At 47.7% G+C, this 25294-nt stretch overlaps 1 long non-coding RNA gene and 1 pseudogene across 1 annotated transcript; one reads left to right on the top strand and one right to left on the bottom strand.

Moving 5' to 3' along the window:
- Positions 1-7293: 7293 nt before the first annotated feature.
- Positions 7294-9010, top strand: LOC120667378 (annotated as a pseudogene).
- A 2925-nt stretch (positions 9011-11935) lies between these two features.
- On the bottom strand, positions 11936-15215 carry LOC120667335. The gene is made up of 2 exons (XR_005672155.1): positions 14718-15215; positions 11936-12035 (listed from the first exon to the last, which is right to left on the bottom strand). It is a non-coding gene; the product is annotated as an uncharacterized LOC120667335 (long non-coding RNA).
- Between the last annotated feature and the right edge of the window lie 10079 nt (positions 15216-25294).

The following is a 25294-nucleotide window of genomic DNA, read 5'->3' as shown; positions in this document are numbered from 1 at the left end:
GTGCATAAAACTTCTTTTGTTGAATCATAACCCAAATCAGCTTTGGCAAGAAGTGGATTAAGACCAACAAAAGTATTGTGGACAGGTATTTATCAATCAGCTTTGGCCAGGATGATAAACACAAGCCACACTTAATTTTAGATATAAACTCCTCTCATTATTCCGATTCAAAATCAGCTTTGGCCAGAAGATGAACCGGAATAACAAAATTTTGTAGTCACACACTCATCAATCAGCTTTGGCTAGAATGATGAATGTATGCTACACTTAATCAGAGTGTTATTCCTTTTGCAGCGGAAACTTTATTGGAAAATAACCCATATGCATTGACATAATTTATCATTATTCATATCAGTCACCATTAGCTTAATCTGATAAAACTCAGTTTATGATTATGCCCAATATTGCTCAAGAACTGGCAACTTAGTTACTCAACCAATCTTAGTGACATATGATCATATACAACTTTGGTCAGTATATAGTCATGAGTCACAAAATTAAACATAATCTTCGGGCTGAAAATGACATGTGGCTACAAACAACTTTGTTCAGTATGTAGTCACAAGTCATATAATTGGCTACGTTATGCCAATATTCTTTTGAGCAAATATTCATTTATCAGAGAAAACTTAGTGTTTCCCTGATATTCTTATCAACGTTATTTGTGGCTCAACAAAAAAATATTCAAAAGCCAGCTATTAAGATTATGTCCAAAATTGGAGTCACTAAGTACGCATGGCTTAAGAATAATATACTTTATTAATGAATTAAATCATGATAATCCATGATTGTAAACAATTTTGGTCAGAATACAACCACGAATCACCATTGAAATTCTGATCTTGAAAAAATATCCCGTTGGATTAATTCCAACCTGGGACAATTATAAGCCAAAACCACTTAATCATTAGAATTTGTGCACCCAATCTTTATAATAAATGATTCCTTAATGGTCTTATTTATGGGATGCACATTTTTCAAATGTAAGCCAAAGTATTAATGACATCAACCAAATATGGCCCATTATTTAATTTTTTAGAGGACTGGCCATTAAAAAGATGTCATTATTCGATTTTCCAAAAAATGGATCTTAAGCTTCATGCTTAACTTATGGGCATATCAATTCTTGTGAGTAAAACATGCTCACATAATTGATAATACTTATGGGTCATAAGATGCTTCATTATTAAGCCTCAATTCAAGTGGCACATAAGTACGTGGCAGATAGCTTAATTTCATAATGAAAGTAATTCATCATCATAATTGGACCATAAACATTTCAAATAATACTTCAAATAGACTTAAAACTAAATCTAAAACTTCACTGAAAATAATCCCAATTTAATTGGAGAGTATTTCATAATTTTTCAATTGTGACATAAATTGTGCTAATCCAAAATATAAACATAATAAAATACTTTAGAAATAAAGTGAAGTACTAAAGCATAATGAGAATACTTAATCATAAACATAAGGAAAAATACTTAATCATTAATGGAGAAAATTTCCATAAGGTTTGGCCCAAAACAATATTATTTAAGCAAAAAACTTAATTATTCATAAATTTGCCATAATTTTACTTAATTTTGGCCTTAATTAAAACATTACTTATGACACGTAAAACAATAGCTTCATGTAATAGCTATAATATGTAAAGATCATAAAAATAAATATGAGAGAACTTATTATTCTAATTATTATTTACTAAAAGTTAATAAAATATCTTCAAAATTAAACATGAAATAATATACATACTCATAATACTTAAAGTCAAAATCATATTTATGGCCTAAAACAATATTATCTTATCACAAAGGCTCTTTTAAGCCCATTACTATGCAGCCCAAAGGTCAAAATTAGAGGAGAAAAAACATTCTAAAATTTTGACATTGTTTCCGGCCCTTCATTGAATTCAGCCCATCATTATTTTAGCCCATTACTATGCAGCCCAATTTATATTTCTTAATTTCCAGAGAAAATACCAATTAAAATTCGGCCCATCACTCATTTTCCGGCCCATGCCGTTTTCGGCCCGGTCCACTTTGGCCGCCGCCTTTCCCTTCCCGGGCCCCAGGCCCAAAAACCTGGGCCTGGGCCGGGAATTCGCCGCGCTCGTCGGCCTCCCGCCGGCCCGAGGCGGCTGCGTCGCACGCGTGCTGTCGGATGCACATCTAACGGCCATCATCGCGCTGCGCGTATCAAAACCGTGGCGTCCCCCCCAAAACCCTAACCATTTTCTCCTCTCCTCCTTTCTTTCGTCTCCACTGGCGGCTGCGGGCGAGCGGAGGGCGACGGTGCCGGCGACGCGGCCCGCGGCAGAGGAGGTAGCGGCGCCGTCGAGCTCTGCTCGTCGGAGGTGCGCGCGGCCGGCGTGCAGCTCCGTCGAGCACCGCTCGTCGGTGCCCTAATCCCGACCTCCTGTGCGCGCGAGATCCAGGGGATCCGCGGCGGAGGAGCGGATCCGGCCCGTGGCCGGTATTCCGGCTGCAGTGGCGATGACGCTGACGGCCATGGCGAGCACGGGAGGCGCATGGCCCAGCGGCATCCGAGGTCGCATGCCGAAAGCCGTCGGGTGATGGCGGCGACGTCACTGACACCGGTGATGAGCACAGCAGCTCGGGATTCACTCCGGTAAGCCACCATCACCCACACACCCTTACATCTTTAGGATTAGGGTTAGGGTTCGTGAGTTTGGGGGAAATTTGGGGATTTTTCCTGTAGCTAGGGTTTCGGATTTTGGGGAATTTCTTACGATTAGTACTTACTTGATTCAATTCCCCTCCTTCTTTAATGCTTGAACCGAACAGTGTAGTTTGGGCTTAATCTTAGGGCAAGAACATGAACTGGAGCATGAGATTAAACACTTAAGAGGGTTCAATCTTAGGTCTAGATGGCTCTGGTGCCATTGTTAGAGGTATAGGATCACTAGGCTAAGAGTGAACCACATCAGGGAGCTGAGATTAGGGTTTCATACCTTGATTTTGAGCTCCCAGCGTCACTTCTCCTCTGTTCTTCTTCTCTTCCTTTTGTAGCCGCCTTAGGGCATGGGAGAAGCCTTTTCCAGTGCTGCTTGTGCCTTTATGATTGGGTTGTAGTGGGCAGAGCGTTAGGGTAGTCACAAGGACGTGCCTCTCCCTGGGGTTCATCCCCTTATATAGTTGAGAACAGCACACTAGGGGAAGACCCCCTTTAGTGTGTTTTAGAGATTTTTGACCTCCAATCAAGGTAAAAAATAACTGCTTTGTCAATTAGTTTAGGATGACAGATCACATTCACATCTGTTCACACTAACAACCTATTGTGGCATGTTGAAATAAAGAGGCGTCAATTGTCCCTAAATATCCAGATTTTTAGCGATCCTCATGATTCTCCACAGTGTTTGAATGTTTTGAAACTGCTAGATGCATGTTTACACTACCAATTTGAGTTGTTGTCCGTGTCAACCACATGATCAGCAAAGGCCGTTCAATCAAATGGCGCTGTTCCATTCCGTTCCATGGCATCGCAAGAAACGGACGCCGCAGCTCCGCCGTCCTCGCGCGCCCACCTGCATAGCGATCGAGGCGGTGCGATCAGCCGCAGATGAGATCCGGCATCAGCCCAGAAACCCTATAGCAGCTGACGGCCCTTCGTCTGAGATCGAATTTAGCCATGGCCGCGCTCCTCCTGGGCCCTCCCGCCATCCGCGACGCCCACCCGCCGCCGCCGGACGCCGACGCCGACGCCCAGTCAGAGCACCCCTTCCTCGACCTCTTCGTCGCCGGCCGCAGCGTCCAGGGCGCCAAGAAGAAGGCCGCCGCGCCCAGGGCCCAGCCGCCGATGGCGCGTACCAAGAACGGGTTCGCCACCTACGCCGGCTCCGGCAACCCCTGCCTTGACTTCTTCTTCCAGGTCGTGCCCGGCACGCCGGCAGAGCGCGTGCGCGGCCTCCTCGCCGCGGCCTGGGCGCGCGAGCCGATCACGGCGCTCCGGCTCGTCGCGGCCTGGGCGCGCGAGCCGATCACGGCGCTCCGGCTCGTCGCCAACCTCCGCGGCGTGCGCGGCACCGGCAAGTCCGACAGGGAGGGCTTCTACGCCTCCGCGCTCTGGGTGCACGCCCGTCACCCGCGCACGCTCGCCTGCAACGTCCCGGCGCTCGCCGAGTTCGGGTACCTCAAGGACTTCCCCGAGCTGCTCTACCGCCTCGTCCGCGGCGAGGACGCGCGCAAGCAGGCCAAGGAGAAGGCGGCCGCCGACAAGAAGCGGCGGAGAGCCAAGGAGCTCCGCGCCGCACGGCTGGCCGCCCGGATGTGACAGACCCGTCGAGTTAAAACGCTCAATTAAGCATAACCGCCATTATTTGAACTCATCAGGCGTATTAACTTAATTGAGAGTGTAACTTGACAGGCTGTTTCCAACCAACAGGCCGATCGAAACACGCAAGAAGTCTCGCACGAAGGCGGGCACAGAAGGTACCAGTATGATAAAATCTTACAAAAACAGTAAATAATATTAAGATTTTTACAAAACAGTTTTAAATTTAAAATTTACAAAAGAAAAGATAGCAGCGGAAGAAAATTTAACTTACAGAGCACTTTTACTTGAGAGAAAATAAAACAAACTAGATAAGTCGAGAACTACCGAGATGTGAAGACAAAGCGCCACATCGAGCCCACCGATGTGAAATCTAGTTAGCTACTATACCAGAAATAGGGTAAACAACAAACCCTGAGCAACTAATACTCAGCAAGACTTACCCGACCAGTGGGTATAACTTAGCCCACATATCTTGACATGCAAGGCTTTCTGGCTGGTGATTAATTTTGCAGAAAAAGCTTCTAAAATGAGACCTTATTTTTTTTCATTTTTAGCTCCAAATTCTATATGCTAAAATCATCAACTAGTATTTGCACCTGCTAAGCAATCGTAACAAATATAGTGTAATAATTCACGATAATCATTTCCAATCATCACTTAAATTCCATATAGCATTACTACGATGCGGTGCTGCGATCAAGGTGCTCATATCTGAGAGCGACTGACGGCGAATCGATCCGCTTTAACCTTGCAAGGTGAACCTAACCAACACGGCACGTGTATGCCCCATCGGACCACACGCACCAACCATTCACCTCCCCGCCTCCAACTACAGGAACCAGCCCAACGACATATGGTCAGCCGAGCTCAACGTGAGACCACCAAAAGTAAACATATGCATCCCCAATTCTCCGCGACTACTCGACCACCCCAGGAGTTGGGTGCGGGTTCCTGTACTTTCGAAGCAAGGAAGTACTCGGCTTACCGGTTTCGACTACCTCCTACTCCCGGCATGCGGCTAGTACAGTTCAAACTCGATCATAGGGCCAGACAACGAACGGTCCTTAACTGACACAGACGGGGCTAGCCTTTCCCCGCCCAGTCTCCAATTTCTTTTCCTTCTCCAACCTATTTCAATATTCCATATACTCAAAATAACGAGATATCCTATATCTCGCGAGTGACCAGAAATCACTCGACTTCTACCGAGATATTATTAAGTATAGCATTTCTATCATCCTATACATACTAGTATAACTCCAGAGAACCTAGGGATCATGCAACTAGAGTTCCAAATAATTTCTGAACCTAATGCACAAGTAATAGAAACATATATAGGTGTCATAAATTTGAAATAATAGGATGTGCACCGGGACTTGCCTGAGGGTAACACTAAGTTGGTGTTAATATTAACAAGGCCTTGGGCCCTTCCGACCATTGGGCCGGGTCTTCACGAATCCTCTCTCAATCCTGCTTCACCGATCCTGAGCTTTACGATCCATCTGTAGTCGACGTTCTCACCACGTATTCTATACGAATGCATATGAAATGCCAATTAATGTACATGCATATAAATAATGCAGATATAATCTCACAAACACGAAGCAACTATTGACCGAGTATAAACGATACGATTCTCATATAATTACGACTGTCAGCCCTACTACTACCGGTCAGACCGGTATACCAAACCGGTCAGACTGGTCTGGCCTGTGTGCGACCCGAGACCAAAAATCCGGAGTATCCGGATGTATTCTCGGAGTATCCGGACTCCCAAGCCCGGAATATTTTGACATAAACTCGGAGTAGCTAAACCACTACAAACCCGGAGTATCCGGACAAATGGTCGGAGTCTCCGAACCCATACCGGTCAGACTGGTCCATGCACCGGTCAGACCGGCTGGCCGAAAATAAAACCTAGCTAAGTCATATAACACTGGTTTAGCTCTCTATTTAATTTAACCTAATTCTTCTTAATTGTAAACTATTCTTTAATTTCCAAATAAACCAACACATGAAGAATTCACTAACACCTCAACTATGTTTTCTAGGCCGGAAACTTGTATAGTGGACTACACATGCCTAAACTAAACCACTGCCTCGGTTTCATAATTTTTGGACTAACAGATTTGCCGAAACTAATTAAACGAGTCTAAACACCACTTAAACTCTACTATGGGCAAAAAGGACATTTCACAAGAACAAACATTTTTTCCTTGTAGATACAGACGTAACTAATCTAACAAAACTAACTTTGTATTTTTACCATTTTTTCTTGATTTATTAGGCAACCTGCAAGTTTTCGCTGAAATAATAAAAATAAAAAACCAACCACCAGAGACTCCGGGTTTTACCCCAGATTCTCCGGACACAATGTCCGGAGTTTACGGATAATTGTCCGGAGTTTCCGGGATCCCTAGTCTGGAGAATCCGGACGTATATCCAGAGTTTCCGGGTATACCTAAACAGTAGCCAACCTCGCGCACCTATGGTGAATGGCGGCGCGTGCGGCGCACGGAGCGGCGGAGAAAAGGCTGGGAAAAGGGTGGGGAAGGGTGGAAGAGCTCACTAGAAATCCATTCCCATGGTCGATTTGGGTGGAGGAGGACTGGAGAAGCGAATCGACGCGAAGCGGCGGAGCTCGGGCGGCACTCCCATGGCGGTCGGCGGTAGGGCTGTCGATTCTCGCCGGGGAAGGCTCGAGCAAGGCTCGTGGAGGTGCGGTGGAGGTGCTGAACACGGTTGGGAAAGCTCTCGCGGAAGGAAATGGACGAACGGCTGCCGAAGATGGCCGATGCGGTGAGAGCAGGGCTCACCTCGAGCTCGGGCTGAAGGGAGGAGCGAGAGGTCAATGAGAGAAATGAGGACGGGAGCAGGCAGGCAGCTCGAGATAGGATAAGGAGATGGGCGGCCTGGAGTATCCGGGCACATTCCCGAAGTATCGGGGTGTTACACCGGAGCCGCCGCCGCGCCCGCTCCCGTATCCCGCCGCCCGCGCCTCAGCCCGTCTCGCTGGTCCCGCCTAAGCCTTTACTTGCCGACTTCGTCTCCGCCATGCTCTCCACCAAGTTCAATCTGGGCGACGTCGTCCCCGTCAAGGCCATTGAAGCAGAGGAGGAGGAAGCTCATCATCAGGCGCCGATGGAGGAGCCAAAACATGTGGCGGTGGAGGAGACCAATCAGAAGGCAGCCGTCGCGGAAAAGCCTAAGAAGAAAGCAGCGAGCCCCAGCATGAAGGCGAAGAAGGCCAAGAAGGCGACCAAGCTTGCCGTGCAGTCGCTGGAGACGTACAGCGGCGACAGCGCCTACCGCTTCCTCTTGGACTGCATCGCCCAGTTGTTCGCCGACCTCCTCGCCTCCGACCTCGAGCAGCTCGCCCAAGGCGGCGGCAACGGCAAGCGGGCGAAGATCGGGCTCGCGGCGAAGTGGTGCCCGACGCCGGGCTCGTCCTTCGACCGGACGACGCTGCTCTGCGAGGCCATCCCGCGCCGCCTCTTCCCGCGAGACTCCAGCCCCGACTATGCCGACCTGCTGGAGGAGCACTACGCCTACCGCGTGCTCCACCGCCTCCGCCGCGAGGCGCTGGTGCCGCTCCGCCGGACGCTCGAGCTCCCCGAGGTGTACATGAGCGCCCAGCGGTGGTCCGAGCTGCCCTACACGCGCGTGGCCTCGGTGGCCATGAGGCGCTACTAGGCCCTCTTCAAGAAGCACGACCAGGCGCGCTTCGGCAAGTACCTCGAGGACGTGGAGGTCGGCAAGGCCAAGATCGCGGCCGGCGCGCTCCTGCCGCACGAGATCGCCGGCCCGGCATACAAGGGCGAGGACGACGAGGTGTCGGAGCTGCAGTGGCGCCGCATGGTGGAGGACCTCCGCGACAAGGGCTCGCTGAGCAACTGCATCGCCGTGTGCGACGTGTCCGGGAGCATGATCGGCACGCCGAGGGAGGTGTGCGTCGCGCTGGGCCTGCTCATCTCGGAGCTCAGCGAGCAGCCCTGGGCGGGCAGGGTGATCACGTTCAGCTCGCAGCCGGAGATCCACACCATCAAAGGCGACACCCTCCGGCAGAAGCTGAGCTTCGTCGAGAGCATGGAGTGGGGCTGCACCACCAACTTCCTGGCCGTGTTCGACCGCATCCTCCGCACGGCGAGTCGGCGACCGACGCCCGGCTGGCGCCGGAGAAGATGATCAGGACCGTCTTCGTGTTCAGCGACATGGAGTTCGACATGGCGTCGGCGCGCCCGTGGGAGACCGACTACCAGGCCATCCGCCGCAAGTTCCGGGACGCCGGTTACGGCGACGTGGTGCCGCAGATCGTGTTCTGGAACCTGAGGGATTCGCTCTCGACGCCGGTGAAGTCCACGCAGAAGGGCGTCGCGATGGTGAGCGGCTTCTCCAAGAACCTCGTCAAGCTGTTCCTGGAGAACGACGGCGTCGTGAACCCGGAGGCCATGATGGCCGCGGCGATCGCTGGGGAGGAGTACCAGAAACTTGCCATCTTTGACTGATTTCTGCGCTCTGCACTCTGCACTCTACAGCAATCCATTCATCCATTGTTTCGTCATTACTCTACTATCATCTCACATTAGTAGAGGACCCGCGCCCGCGCAGGGTTTGTGATAAGAGTAACAATGTTGTGTCTGGTGTTAGTGGATGCCATATGCACTTTCCGTTCCAAAAAAAAACAAATCATTCTAGAGATTTTAGAATAAATTAACAAGAAAATAAAATGATCATGTTTACCCTAATTTATTATCTATATTTGGCACTAATTGATTCTTGCATGCACATGTACTTTATAAATAGAGTAAGTAAGATGACTAGTTTTTTTAGACAAATTTTGAATCCTAGAATGACTTATTTTTTGGGGATGGAGGGAGTATGCATTCATTTCTCTGTCTGCAATCATCTATGATTTCCTTTGATTCAGAAGAAGTTTCAAGTGAGTTGAGGCGAATCCTGTGGATTGCAATGCAAGAGATAACCCAATATAGATCTATTATATTTTTCTTGCTTTGTCATTAGCCTGGGTCAGCTTTTGTTTCAAATTACTTATTGAACCCTTGGAAGAACTGGCTTAAAAAAAGCACCATAAACCCAAAAGAACGTTCGAAAAGAGTAAGATGAACCTGAAGGCTTGCATTTAAAATGTTGAAAATTATGATCATTTTTGAACATTTGGCAGGACTATAGCTTACACGTAGTGGTTCACTACCGGAAACCCGTTGTTTACCGTGTGCCAGAACATTTACCGTGTGCACTATGTCGGGCACACGGCAAACATGCTCTTTGCCGTGTGCCTAGAAGGCAACACACGGCAAACATACAGGCACATGGCAAAGAGGCTCTTTACTGTGTGCCAAGTGTTTAGCACACGGCAAACACATGGACACACGGCATAGCCCCATCTTTACCGTGTGCCGAGCAATACAGCACACGGTAAACACATACACACGGCAAAAGAGGCTTCTTTGCCGTGTGTTTTTGTTAAGCACACGGCAAATTTGATTTAAAAAAATTAATTCTGTGTTTCAAACTTTTTTGCTTATATCTATATTATATGTGGGACTCTACATTAGGTTTTGGTAAATTTCTCGGTCATTTTGCTATATTTAACATTTCTATTTCGTGAAAAGGAATATTAGAGAATAAGTCAACTTTGAACTGCAATAATTCTAAATAGAGTAATAATGAAGCAAAAAAATGTTGTTCACATCATTTTCCCATTTGAGCTCTAATCTAAAAAATGGATGCAAAATTTGAAGATCTTGCTCATGAGCCATGCCATGAACCATGTGCCCCAATAATTTTAAAATTCTATAAAAAGCAAACTTACTTTTAAAAATATAAGATTTGTTATGCTATCATGATTTTATTAGTGGAGGCTATGGAAAAAATTTGAAAATATTTAGCACAAGTTATCACATGTACTCCTTATAAACCGAAGTATCTTCAAAAAAGATCTATAGAGTTGAGAAGGAGTTGTTGATATTTCAAGTGAAAGTGATAGTCGAATTGGGTGTTGACTTCAAAAAAAATTGTACATGCAATACACATCTTAGAATCTATCATGCCAAAATTTCATAATTTTTTAGATTTATTTGTTATTTTTTATAATTTGTCCCCAATAAATAGTAACATGTGATATACATTGAAATGGAGGTGTAACTGCATGAAATAATGATTTTTCAGTGCAATCATAGAACAGAAAAGGTTGAGTGGTTTTTTTTGTGATATTTAGAGTGTTTTGAACAAATTTTAGTTAAACACGTAATGGTGATTCAGTTGGTACATATCGGATTCAAATAGCATGAAATAGTACATTTAATCCGCATGTGATAATGAAGCAAGAAGTATTTATTCTTCCACAAAATGAACGATACATTTTTTGATTTATTACTTATTCACTACAGCAATTCAAACACTAATTAAACAATAGTGGAAACACTAATTAAACAATAATTTTGAAGCAAAAAAGAAAATGAGGCTTTGCCGTGTGCCCTGGCTTCGGGCACACGGAAAAGATGGTGTCTTTGCCGTGGGCCAGATCGGCGCACACGGCAAAGCCCCTCCCTTATCCCCTTTCAACGGCCGGCTGGCTCACACACCACACACGCCACACACACTCACACTCTGCTCGCGCCGCCGCGCTCGCCACGTACGCCACGCCTGCACGCTGCCGCCGCTGACCCGCACGCCGCCGCCGCACGGCCGCACGCCGCCGCCGCACGGCCGCACGCCGCCGCCGCCGCTCGCCCGCAAGCCTGGCGCCGCTCGGCCGCACGCCGCCGCCGCCACCCTCACCCGTACGCCGGCCCCGCCACGCCCGCGCCTGCCGGTCACCGAAGCCACGCCGCCGAGCCCAGACGCCCGCGGGCTCGCCACAACGGCGTCGGCACTCGGCCCGCCAACGGCCTCGACGGCGCTCGCGAGCCCACGTCGACGCCCTCGCCCTCTCGCGAAAGGGTGGCCTGCGGCGGGGCTGCTACGCCACCTCCCTCACCGGTGCTCGAGCTGGGCCCGCCACGCTCGCGCCCGGGCTCGGCCTCGCCGGCGCTCGCCACCCGGACGCCGACGCCCTCGACACCGGTTGCTGGTCGCCGCGCCCAGGCTGGCTGCGCCCAGGCTCGGCGCTCACCGCGGTCACGCTAGCCGCGGCCACGCACGTCGCGCCCTTAGTGGCCGCTCGCCGCGGCAACGATCGCTGCTCGCCGCGGCCACGGCGCGGCGCTCCCCGCGCCCACGCTTGACGCGCCGCCGACGTCCACTACTTCACGGCTGACCGTCTCGCCCGCCGTCGAGCCCTAGGTGAGCACGTGCAAAAGACCCTGCCTCCGTCTAATGTTCGTAGTAGATTACATAACCTCGTTGCCCGTGATGATATAAATTCTTACCTAGATTTGGTCTGGGTAGCATATGATGATCTTGAGCTTGTGGTTATATTTCTCATGATTGTCATCAAACCATTTGACACATCCATGCCCAAAGCAAACTCTCGTTTGTGTTGATATTTGTGTTGATATGATGGTTGGGCTGGATGTGTCACATGGTTCCATGTATATCATGAACTTTTTTTTAGATGATTTCTTATGCTGCAAGTTCAAGATCAAATGAAACGAAATATATCTGAGGCATACAACAGTAGTTCAATACTTTTTTTATTGAGATGACCAATAGTAACAAATTATTGATTATAATTTCACACATATTATTCTTTTTTTTTCAGGACCGAGCACCGCCACCTAGTTCCCGTCGCCGGCCTCCGCCACCGGACCATATAGCAAGGTGAGGCATACAAGAGTAGTCCACTTTTCGTACCGCATGTTTGTATATCATGTAACCTAGTTAGGCGTCTCCCGTTCGAAATAGATACGGATGGAAATATGCAAACTTTGCATATGTACGACCGTATCTATTTCGAATTGTCCACATTTTTTGGACAGCCCGAGGATGCGTAGATGGAGTTAGTTTCCATGTTCTACTCGCATTCGAGACAGAGTATCGGCATCATTTCTCCGTTGTTCTCCGGATACACAATCTCTCTTCCGGGACGTGTATTTGGAGAACAGCGGCGAAATGCTGCCGAAATTCTGTCCCGGATCGGAGTAGAGCATGGAAATCGACTCAAGCTACGCATCTTTGGGTGGGATTAGGACCTATCTTAACCTAGTAGAATGTTTGGACATTGTGTAGATGCAAACATTCTCTTGTATATTATATTACTCGTTGATATGATAGAGTATGGACGACTGTGCGTGGATGTACTCCGGTTGGAAACAAGGGGGGAGTTGACCTTGGAATGGATTCAGAAGACCGAGACTTTCTTGGATCGAGCATTTGCAAAGGTTAAAGGAGGCTCATGCACTTGGTGTCCCTGCACCAAATGTGGAAACACGCATTGACAGACACGGGAAGTCATGACACAACATCTTTGCAATTATGGATTTACGAGAGACTGTACCCGGTGGACCTACCATGGTGAAGGCAATCGTATGAGAAACGAGGTCGTTAGGCAACGCATTGAAGATCATGATGCTGATGCCGGGGTAGGAGATATGTTAGATGACTTTCATGAAGCACACTTCGAGGGAGAACGTAGCGAGGAGGAGCCAGAGCCAACCGCGAAGGCGTACTATGACATGTTGGGTACAGCACAAGAACCCCTTCATGGGCATACCAAGGTTTCACAACTGGATGCCATTGCGCGCCTGATGGCCGTGAAGTCCCAGTTTAACTTGAGTCGAGATGCTTTTGATGTTATATTGACAGTTATTGGCACTCTGCTTTCGGAAGATCACATTCTTCCAAAAAGCATGTATGAGGCACAGAAACTCCTTCGTGCATTGAAGATGCCGTATGAGCAGATACATGCATGTCCGAAGGGATGCATCTTGTTTAGGAAAGAACATGCGGAAGCAAAGTACTGTCCAAAGTGTGAATCTTCTAGGTTCGTAGAGGTAGATACTAGTGATGGTCAGAAGAGGCAGCTCACGGTCCCCGTGAAAGTCCTACGATACCTTCCGCCCATACCGAGGATCCAACGGCTATTCATGACCGAGGAGTCCGCGAAATAGATGACATGGCACAAAATGGGAACTCGATACAATCCTAATAAGCTTGTACATCCATCCGATGCTGAATCATGGACCCACTTTGACGGGATTCATCGAGTCAAAGCAGATGAAGCTCGTAATGTGCGTGTTGCCCTAGCAACAGATGGCTTCAATCCATATGGAATGTCGGCTGTACCTTACACTTGTTGGCCTGTCTTCGTTATACCCCTCAATCTCCCTCCCGGCGTGATTTTCCAACGACAGAACATATTCTTGTCGCTGATAATTCCTGGACATCCGGGAAATAATATGAGTGTCTACATGGAGCCCTGATTGATGATTTGCTCAGTGCTTGGGAGGAAGGGGTTTGGACATACGATCGAGGTACAAAGAGAAACTTTAGGATGTATGTTTGGTACCATTATTCCCTGCATGACTTGCCGGCGTATGGAATATTCTGCGGCTGGTGTGTTCACGGAAAGTTCCCTTGCCCAGTATGCAAGGTAGCTCTGATGTTCATATGGTTGCGGAAGGGTGGGAAATATTCTTCGTTCGACAAACATCGACAATTCCTCCCTCTTGACCATCCATTCAGACGCGATAAGAAGAACTTCACGAAAGGTGTCGAAGTTCTGGATCTTCCCCCTCATATTATGACAGGTGCTAGTGTTCATGCTCAGTTAGATAGCCTTGTGGCTAATGCAGATGGTGGTTTTGAGGGATATGGTCAGCAACATGCATGGGCGCAGAAGTCGGGCTTGTGGAGGCTTCCCTACATGCAAGATCTCCTCCTTCCACATAACATTGATATGATGCACTCTGAAAAGAATGTCGCCGAGGCACTGTTTGGAACTATTATGGACATTGTAGAGAAGACAAAGGACAACGTTAAGGCCAGAGTGGATCAAGCAACATTATGCGATAGACCGAAGTTAGACATGAGGCCTCCTGCGTCAGGCAAGGCATGGAAAAAGCCTAAGGCCGATTTTGTCCTGACGAGGCCCCAGAGGAGGGAAGTGCTAGAGTGGTTTCAAACCTTAATGTTCCCTGATGGGTATGCAGCGTATCTGAGGAGGGGAGTCAACTTGTCTACTATGCGAATCAACGGGCTCAAGAGTCATGACTATCACATATGGTTAGAGAGGCTTCTTCCGGTGATGGTTCGAGGATACCTCCCAGATCAAGTCTGGCAAGTGCTGGCAGAGTTGAGCTTTTTCTTCCGCCAGCTTTGTGCTAAGGAGTTATCTCTGACCGTTATTGAAGAAATGGAAAGAATGGCGCATGTGTTGCTCTGTAAGTTGGAGAAGATATTTCCACCAGGCTTCTTCAACCCGATGCAGCATATGATTTTGCACCTACCGTACGAGACACGAATGGGGGGCTAGTGCAAGATCGTTGGTGCTACTCAATTGAGAGATGTCAAAAAGTCCTTCGAACTAAATGTAAAAATAAATGCAAAATTGAAGCTTCCATCGCAGAGGCATACATTCTAGAGGAGGTGTCAAACTTCACATCGAAATATTATACTGAGAATCTTCCAAGCGTGCATATTCCACCCTCACGTTACAATGCTGAGGAAGCTGACTCGAACCTCAGCCTTTTCAAAGGGCAACTCGAAAGTGCAAGTGTTGTGAGCATCAAGATCTTAAATTTTGAAGAGTGGCGCAATATCATGATATATGTGTTGACCAACCTATCCGAAGTGCAGCCGTACATACAGTAAGTTCTCTGCATTCATTTAGTTCTCGAGTACTTCTTTTTCGGCATCCAACCCGTTTGTTTCTCTTTCGACCAGGGAATTTCATGTGCAATTCTGGCATCGATCAAGGATACCTACCCTCCAGGAAGCTGAGACCCTTCTTAGACAGGGTGCGGAAAATGGAAAGCCTGATTTTATTTCTTGGTTCAAACAAAAGGTAATGTCTACGTCGTGGCTCTTTCGTAGTATGATTTTACAAGTTGCTCGGACGTGTACATAATTTGGCCTGCTTGAACTTGCAGACCCAAACTGATGCCTCAGTGAATGCCGAGTTGTGTCAGGTTGCCAATGGTTGTGCCTATAGAGTCAAGTCATTTGGAGCTTTATGATGTGAATGGATATCGTTTCCACACAACAAGTCACGAGCAGAGTCGGCCGAATAGAAGGACCACAAAATCCGGAGTGTTTACGCCAGGAGACGATGGGCTCGAGTATTATGGAAGAATTGAAGAAATATACGAACTCACGTTTCATGGGTCGAAACCTCTGAAACCTGTCATATTCAAATGCCATTGGTTTGATCCTCATGCTGTGAGAAGGACTCCGAATCTTGGGCTAGTTGAAGTTCAACAAGCGTCTATGTATCCAGGAGATGATGTCTATATTGTGGCTCAACAAGCCACGCAAGTTTATTATCTCTCATATCCGTGCCAAACCGACAATCATCTCAAGGGTTGGGATGTTGTGTACAAGGTATCGCCACATGGTAAATTACCTGTCCCGAACAATGAAGATTACAACATAGACCCAAACACATATGCCGGTGAGTTCTTTCAAGAAGATGGGCTAGATGGGACTTTTCAGATAGACTTAACCGAAGCGATGGGAATGGAACAGGACAATGAAAGAATTGATAACGACGATGCAGGGAATGAGGTTCACAATGTCAAGGACTTAGAATTACTAGAGCGATTACGCTTAGACAATGACACTGATGATGACAGTGTTCCTCCTATGGAGATCGATGGTGATTATATCGACACACGTGATAGTGATGATGAGACATATGATCCGGCTAATCCGGATCATGATGACTATTTTTAATACATGTAAGAACTGTACTACTTAATTTTTTGTACTATTTTTGTTTATTTTAGTCATTGTACTTACTTTATATACTAATTTTACTATTTTTAATGACATCTACCGATTGAGTTACTCATTTTAATTTCAGGAGATTGTTCGGCAATGGCGGGGCGCGGCAGAGGTCTGATGAGGTCACTCACAGACCTATTGGGTGGCAGATCTACCCAGGCAGGTGAGTCCTCTCAGAGGACTCGACGGACAGGCAGGAGAAGTCGGAGGAGTGGAGCGGGTTCGTCGACGCGCGACGCCGCTGAGGACTCCGGCACGGCTTCAGGAGGGAGGGCTGGGAGGAGGAGCAGGCGCAGGAGAGGTGCTCCTCTTGTGGAGGAGGAGGCGGAGGAGGAGGAGGAGGAGGAGGATCCCGGTGCTGAGGAGCACGAGCACGAGCAGGAGCAGGAGGAGGAGGAGGAGGAGGATGGGGCGGACCTGCCGTCTGGCAGCGAGGCCCCTCGAGGCTCCCGGATCGTCCGATACCTCTAGAGCACCGACCGGTCCTCCGACCTGACAGGAAAAGGTAAGTAAGTTTACAAGATTTCAATACGTTTCCTTTTGATATATTCAAAATCACAATTGACACTAATACTATCTCTCAATAACTTGAGCAGGAACTTTGACATAGTTGTTCCAGGTGTTGCTCACAACCACATGGCCAATGGCATCCTGGGCCTCCTCTGCAAGCGACACTACCCAGGCGCCATGGATATTGCTGGGGTACGTCAGCCAGCCTCTTCGTGGGAGCACTACATTGCCGCACCGGATGGACCAAATGAGGAAGGCAGGGCATTTGACAACAAGGCGCACCGGGTGTTGAACGAATTATGGATAAGTCCTCATGGAACTACATTTACTAATACATCATATTCATTGCACCGGGTTTTGAAATAATGACTTTGTTCACGTTTTTGTGTAGGATTTCTACAGATGCGAGGAGGGAATGATGCGCAGGGCGATGCAGGTGGCTAGCAGAGCTTGTTACAAGCTGGTGGCGGATATGCTTTACGAGGCGCGCATCCAGGCCGTCATCGACTACAAGGCCAGGATCGAAAAAGTGAGGATGTACAAAGGACCTGCGAGAGACATCAGACTTACCCGGGAACAATACTTGCGGGTAAATATTCAATCTTAAGGAGTTATCAACTATGCTCCATTTGTTCTTCTTAAATGTATTAGATATTGATGATGTGCAGGTGCCTCTGTGGTGGATTACCAATGATTATCTGTGCTGGGAAATGATAGTGGACCGGTGGTGCTCGCAAGAGTGGGTGGAGATGCACGAGGCTGCCCGGCAGCGGCGTTTGCTGATGCCAGGTGCATCGCACCATCAGGGCAACCGTAACCTCAAGGTGTACGCGGCTAGATATGTATGTGAATTAATTTCTTTATTCTAACGCTCAATTCTGCATAATTTCTAATCATCTTCCTTTTTTTCGCAGTCGGCGTCACACGGTAGTGTGCCTTGCACCCAAGTCCAGGCATACTGTTTGGCCCACAAAGGAAAGGCGACGTCCGATGTCACCTTCAACCCGCAGGATCCGCCCGAAGTGTACAGCAACGCAAGCGTCCACAGCCACCTCAGTGGGTACACCTCAATGGCACAAGAAGTTCATGGGCCGGAGTTTGATGCGATCAATGAGCCCATTGATGGAGAAGTCGTCATGAGGGCGGGAGGAGGCAAGAAGCATGGACGGTACTGGTTTGGCGACAGCTTAGTCGACACGGCGACTACTCCCACTCTCTCGCAGATTCGAGCCAGGAGTACCAGCTCAAGCCCTACCATACGCCCACGGCCAGACACTACACAGACTCAGATTGAGGCTGTCAAGGTTATTTCTGTTTCATCCGTCGTTCCTCCGTTTTTACATATGTTCGCTTTGAATTCTAACCCTGGGATCAAATCCTTTAGGCCCAGATGGAAGCAGCCTTCCAAGCACGGCAGGAGGCGGCAGAGGAGAGGTGGAGGGCCGAGCGGGACGACATCCAGCAAAAATTGGATCAAGCTCTAACATTTATGCAAAGCCTGGGCTCGGCGATGGGTGTTTCGCCTCCACAATTCCCTCCGGCCCCACTTGTTCGTCGTGCATAAACTCCTCCTACCGTAGGTGGTTTTGACTCAAATCGAGTTTCGGAATGTCTTAGTGACTTAGCATTAACCTAGATTTACTTAAAAATAATATCTTATGATACATCTACAATGACTTAGAACTTAGGCTAATGCTTGTAGTTTCATTCTTATGTAACTCAATATATATTCGCTTATATGCAGAATCAGTCGGCGACATCCAATGATGGGCCAGTGAATCCTGACTTCTTGCCTCAGGTGCAGCAGACTCAGCAGCCTCAGCAGTTTGTGTGGCCACCGCCTCAATGGGTGGCTTGGATTCAGCAGCAGCAGCAGCCAGGTTGGTCGCAGACGCCTACATGGCCGATGTGGCCGCAGCACCCGCCACCGCCGCCACCGCCGTCGGCCCCGTGAGTTATGTTGTATGGACTTGCTTTGTACCACTTTTATGGATTTGTTTGAACTTGATTTGTATGAACTTGTATGAACTCGACCAGTACTTGTGGTTGTCGATGAACGAAACAAGACTTTATTTGTATGTGTGTATCAAATGCCTGTGATGCTTATTCGGATACATGGAATAATCATTATGATATATATATGATTTTCTGGGGTACCATATACGTAATAATCAATAAAAAATTGGTTCTGGCACCTTTGCCGTGTGTAAAAACCATGGCACACGGCAAAGATATCTTTGCCGTGTGCAAAAACTATGGCACACGTCAAAGATTTGAACTTTGCCGTATGCAATGTTAGCAGGGCACACGACAAAGGCCCGACCACGTCATCGTTCCTGGGTGATGACTTTTTTTTGCCGTGGGTCGAGCGTGGCACACGGCAAACCCTTTGCCGTGTGCCCGATATATAGCACACGGCAAAGGCCGTCTTTGCCGATGCCTGGTTGCCGTGTGCGGCACACGACAAAGGGTTTGCCGTGGGCTTTTGGGGCTTTACCGTGTGCCCCTGGCACACGGCAAAGGGGACGTCCCCGTAGTGGTTAACAAGTGTATCCAATATGTTTAGTTCATGTTAGAGGGATTGTTGGGAGCTATAATGCCATTTGTCAGCAAATGCCCACCTCAAATAGTGTGAAACTCTGGTGCACTTGGGTCCACCTAAAATAAGGGTTTTGTGGGACACCGAACCGTGACCCGTCAAAACTCATGCCCTGAAAACCCTATTTCCAGCATAATGCATCCATTAAAAATCCTAAAACTGCCTGTCAAAGTTCAAAGAAGAAAGTCGCTATAGTCCTGGATGGTTGGGAGGATCTGAGGAGGTCTTAGCATGGATCTAGGCATGAACCTATGAAAAATTATGATGATGATGGCAAGTACGTTGCTATGTGTCAGCAGTCTTATATGTTGTCTCGTACAATTCCACATATTTTTATGAGTGGAGGAGAAAGAGGAGAGAGGACGAGGCGGTGTTCTGCAAACAACCACTATATAAGCTAAAATTAAGGACTGTGAGACCGTACGAGTTGCTATTGTCATGCTAATCACACTATTCATTTTATTCATTCCACAAATTAAGAGATACGACACTACTATGAGATAATAAAAGGCAACACATGTTAAGAGATATGACAGTACTATGAGATAATTAAAGGTAAACACATTGTAGAGGTTGACTATTAAGTCATCTGAGAATTACAGGTCATTGCATAAGACCACCGACGGTGCGGCTTGAGCTGATAAAGTTCAAAAATGCCTTTTTAGAAAAAGAAGAAGTGCCTTTGTTTATAAATATAAGTATTTCTGGTGTTCAAAATTTTATCTACAAATATTAAGTATTTTTGGAGTATTTCACTCCCGTCAAAGTAGCCCTTATGAAATTAAGCGCTTTAGGGGGTGTTTGGAACCCCGCTCTCATTTTTATAGCTCTGCTCTAGCTTCGTATTGCCAAACACATTTAGCTCCACGAACTCCACTCCGCAAAAAAGGTGGAGCTGGAGGCCAACTTCACGTTTTTTCTAGAGCACCTCAAGGGGTACTCCACCAATTTCAGCAATTCTACTCCACGTTTTTGCATGGAAACAACCTAAAACGAGAGTGGAGCATAGGTGTGTGCCAAACAGGCACATCTGCCCCCACAAACTCCGTGGTGGAGCTGCTCCATGATTGAGTTGGTAGAACGGAGCTGAAAAAATGGGAGCAGAGACGCGGAGTAGTGCCAAACACCCTCTTAACTAGGGGAACGGGTAACCAAAGTGTTTTTTCCTTCTCGCTTAACCTGCTCTTTGAAAACCTAAAAATACCTTCCGTTCCAAATTATAAGTCATTCCAAAAATTTTGAAGGATCAAACCATCTCAAAGTTTGACCAAAATTATAGAGAAACACAAAGATTTATGACATCAAATAGGTATACTATAAAAATATAGCTAACAAAAAATCTAATGATACTTAATTGATATCATAAATGTTATTATCTTGTTATATAAATTTGATCAAACTTGAAAAACTTAGACTCTTCAAGATTTATCAAATGACTTATAATTAGAACATAGAGAGTATATGTGTATAGACAGGGGTGGACCCAGTGGGTGAGCCAGGTATGCCCCGGCATACCTAAAATCCGGCCCACCCGGCCACCCGGAATCGGTCTGCGCACCCCCGGAATCGTCGTCGCGTCTCGCCCAGACGCCCAACCAGGACTGCGCCCAGCGGCGCCGCTCGCCACCGGCCGCCGCCCGCCGGATCCGCTCACGGATCGCCACTAGGCGCCGCCCGCCGGCTGCTGCAGTGTCGCCGGCGCCGGCCCGCCCCTAGACGCCCGGACCTTAGTGGAGGCTCGCCTGCCGCTGGCCCGCCCCCAGCCAGGACTGCCCCAGCCCCGACCGGCCAAATCAAAAGTAAATCCCCAATTCCCCATTCCCCTCCTTAACCCTAGCCGAATTGGTTGTGGAATTTTTTTTATTGTATACGGAATTTTTATAGATTGTACCGAATATCAAATTATATGTTAAAATTTTGACATAACATACCTAAGTTTCAATTCTAGATCCGCCACGTATAGAGTAATAATGCTCAAAGCTGGAAGTAAATATAAGCCTTAGCATTTCCGATTTCCATTTTCTTTTCTTTCCTGCGCTTTTCCCCGTGAAGACTTATTTTTACTTCTTATTTTCCCCCTGAAGACTTACCATTTCCGATCATCGTCATCCATCATCCCTCCCGACCCGTCTGCTCCGTGTCAACTCAAGATGGCAATGGGCACAGAATACCCGCATACCCGCGGGTATCAAACCCGACAGCGCACGGATTCGGGCGCCAATATGCATCCGCGGGTACGGGCGCGGGTAGACTTTGAAACACAACGGGCATTCTTTAACGGGTAAGAAAAGAGTCCACCCGTATCCGCAAACCCGTATACCCGCTGACAGGTGGGGTCACAGCCAAACAAATATCCCCTCTCAGCCATATCCATTCCCTAATCCCTACAGCCGCCAGCCCGCCACTGCCTTCCATCCAGATCGAGCCCGTGCCTACTGCCTACTCGCCTCGGCGCCGTCCCCGCCACGCCCATGCGCCGCCGCCTCGCCTCAGCGCCATCCCCACCGCGCCCGCACGCCACCGCCTCGCCTCAACGCCGTCCCCGCCGCACCCGCGCGCCGCCGCCTCAGCGCCATCCCCGTCGCACCGGTCGCCGTCCCCGACTCCCAGCCGCCGACGCGCCGGATGCCATCCCCAACTCCCTGCCACCGTCGAGCCGGATGCCGTCCCCACCGCTCCAGGGCCGCCGGCTCCCCTCCGGTCGGCGTCTCCCCCTCCGGCCGCTGCTCTCTTCCACCTCCCGCTCTCGGCACCCTCTCCCACCCCGACCAGGCCTTCGCAACCGGCGCCGGCCGCGCCGCCGCTCACCGTCCCCGCCGCCGTCCGCTGTCCCTGCCGCCCTCCGCCTTCCCCGCCACCGTCCCCGGTCCCCGCCGCCCTCCGCTGTCCCCGCCGCCCTCCGCCGTCGCGTCCTCCCCAGAGCCCAGATCCAGCGGCCGTCCTGGCGGGTACGGGCATGCCCGTGGGCATGTGTTACCCGCGGGTAGCGGGCGCGGGCGTAAGTTGGTGTCCGTTGCGGGTGACGGGCGCGGGTACGGGCACGGTTTTTGCTCCGCGGGAGTATATAGATTGTACTGTATAGTGGATCCTACAAGCCATAGTTTGACCTTTGAACTGAGGAGCAGCATCTCTGGTTGCTAGATAAAGACGCCACAAGCCGAGCTTAGCTGATTCTGCTGATCTGAAGTCCGACTCCGAGCTGATTGAACTGGTAACCCTGTCGTTATCGTTAACGTTAACTAGCTAGGCAAGATGCTGCTGGCATGTTTTTGTTCTGGCCGGGCTTTGGACACACACGAATCAATCTCAATCCGTCCGTCCTGTTTGGGCGTTTGGCTGGGCTCCTCGTCTCATGGCAGGCAGATCAGATCCCTAGCCTTTTGTATTCTTGCTGGTCTCGGCCTCCCGTGATTGCACACGCACATGCCCCGATTCTGCTCGCATACTCGTATTCCTTTCTCTCTCTCGTTTGGCGCGTGGTGTACGTGTCAGTGGTGTCACACTCACACGTGTGGCTGTCAACGAACTCGTACAGTTACACTATTGCTCGGCTTTGGCTCATCTTTCTACTCTGATTCATCTGCTCTTTGCGTGGCTAAGATAAGAATCTGGAATCAAAAAAAGAATATGGAAAGGAAAAAGTCTGGAAAGGAAAAAGTCATTTCTGCCTCCCTCAATTAATTTTGGACCGAATCCGATTTTCCTCTCTATACCACAAAACCGGTTATTTAGACTTCTCGAACTTCCGAAACCGTTCGTGCGACCTCCTTTGAGCGGTTTTAGGATGACGTGGCAGCGGTTTTCTCTTTTTCTTTTATATTTATTTTGATTGAATCTTTGAAAAATCATATTAAATAAAAAAATCATAAAATAGAAAATCTAATTTTGTTAGACTCCACATGAGTAGATCTACACAGTGAACATATATATGGTATACTTTAGTATAAATTTTTTGCTGTAATTTTATATATATACTTTTCTATAATTAATTTATAGATACAGTTTTCGTTGTCTAATTATGGTAAAAAAATTTATAGTGGGCTAATCATTATATGGTAGAGCTGTAGTACAAATGTTGTCCCGGTTGGTGTCTCCAACTAGGACAAAACTCCTTGGCCCCCTTATCCTCTTCCCTCTCCCCCCGCCCGAGCCATTCAGCTCACTTGTTCTTGCTGTTCTTGGCTCGGGAGAGGGGAGTTCTTGCTCATTTCTTTATCACATTTGTGAGAAGATCTTTGATTCTCCCGTCCATCCATAGGCGCTAAAGGTTTGGGGCTTGTTTTTCTCTTCTTCCTTGGCTTGTATAGCTCATTTCATACTTTAGAAATAGAGAAAATTTGTAGCTAGCTCATTTCTTGGACATTTAGATTGCATATGTAGGTGTGATTTTCTTTTAGATTTAGATGAGTATGTGGATAGTAAAAAATTTTAGAATGAGTGTAGACACTCCATGCGATGTACTTGTATATATGACCATATTGTAGATAGTTGATTTTTGTATTCATGAATGAATTAATGAAATGAGTATATTAGAATTTTTTGTATTATGAATGGATTATTTTGACACTCTAGTGTTGCATTCGTTCATGCTCACACTCTAGTGATGGATTATTTGTATATTTTTTATATGATTTCATTGTTATTTGCAAGAGTTATTAATCTGATCATTGTAATTGTAATAGTAAATAATATTTGCATTGTAATGGTAAGAATTTATAATTTTGTGGAAAATAAAGGTATTTTTCAGTAAAATATGGCTTCAGCAGCTGGAGTGAGTGGTGCCGGTGGGGGTGATCGTTGTCCTTCTGGAGAGAAGGGCACAACTCGAGTAGGTCGTCGGTCCAAAAAACCTATGCTTTTCATAGGACATCGCTCCGTTATTTGGAAAAAGAATATAGAGAATGCATGGCAAGGGGCGAGGAATCTCCGTTTGATCTTGAGGATTTATTGCGGCGTTACGGTTCGTCACCACCAAACTCGGAGGTTTCAGCTCCGCCATCTTCTTCTGCGTCAGCAAGAAATCCTAATAAGAAGGTAGCTGCACCGGCTAAGGAGCCTCCAAAGAAGAAGGAAAAGAAAAAGAAAACCAAGAAGGATCCTATTAAACTCTGGGACATGAGCCTTGAAGAATGCGATCAAATAACTCAAGAAAGAGTTAAAGAGCACTTCAAGCCGAAGCCGGAGCCCGAGAAAGTGATAAATCCGGTAGATTTGAAATTTTTTAAGGGAATACATGAAGCAAATAAGAGAAAATTCATTCCGAGAGATCCCCCTTCAGACTACGAACGCACAATTATCAAAACTACTGAGAAAAAGAAGAGACAATCAAAGTCGTCGTCGTCCGACGTTCCACAGCTCGGAGCAAAAAAAACAATCAATAGAGCCTCTCGTAGTGGGACAGACGACGCAACAACAAGACTTTGTTACATTTTTGAAAGAACCAAACCTGACGGCGGCTCAGATTGCAGGGGGAGAAGATATTCCAAAGGCCGATGTGGTCGTCAAATGGACGTATGAACTGGGCAAATCTCTTGTACCCCCCCCCCCCCCCCGAAGTAGTGTTCGTGCTTCCAACGCAAATGTATAAGCTGCACCAGCACTACATGCGTACGATGGCCGATTGCATCTTCATGCAGGGCGCAAAGATTAAAGATGATGATTTCTTACGGGGGGAGGCCATTATATAGATAAACTGGGAAGAAATTTACCAACTATTCCATCAGGAGGACCTCGACATCTCTATGGTCGGCTTGTGGGTTCTGTAAGTATTTTACTCTCCTTACGTATTGTTTTGGATGATCTCAACATACTAATCCCTTGATTTATTCGGTATCATTTAGAATGGAGATACAAACTTGCAGGAGAAAGAGATACTCTCACCTCGGCTTCATCGACCCAATTACTTGTAATTGGAGGATTCTACGCGACCTTCCGATGAGCTATTCCAAAACTTGTTCAAGTACATAAGTGTTCATCACAACAAGC

The sequence above is a fragment of the Panicum virgatum genome, chromosome 3N, assembly GCF_016808335.1.
Source record: "Panicum virgatum strain AP13 chromosome 3N, P.virgatum_v5, whole genome shotgun sequence".
In the NCBI taxonomy this organism is placed as follows: domain Eukaryota; kingdom Viridiplantae; phylum Streptophyta; class Magnoliopsida; order Poales; family Poaceae; genus Panicum; species Panicum virgatum.
This window is presented reverse-complemented; position numbering and strand designations above follow the sequence as displayed.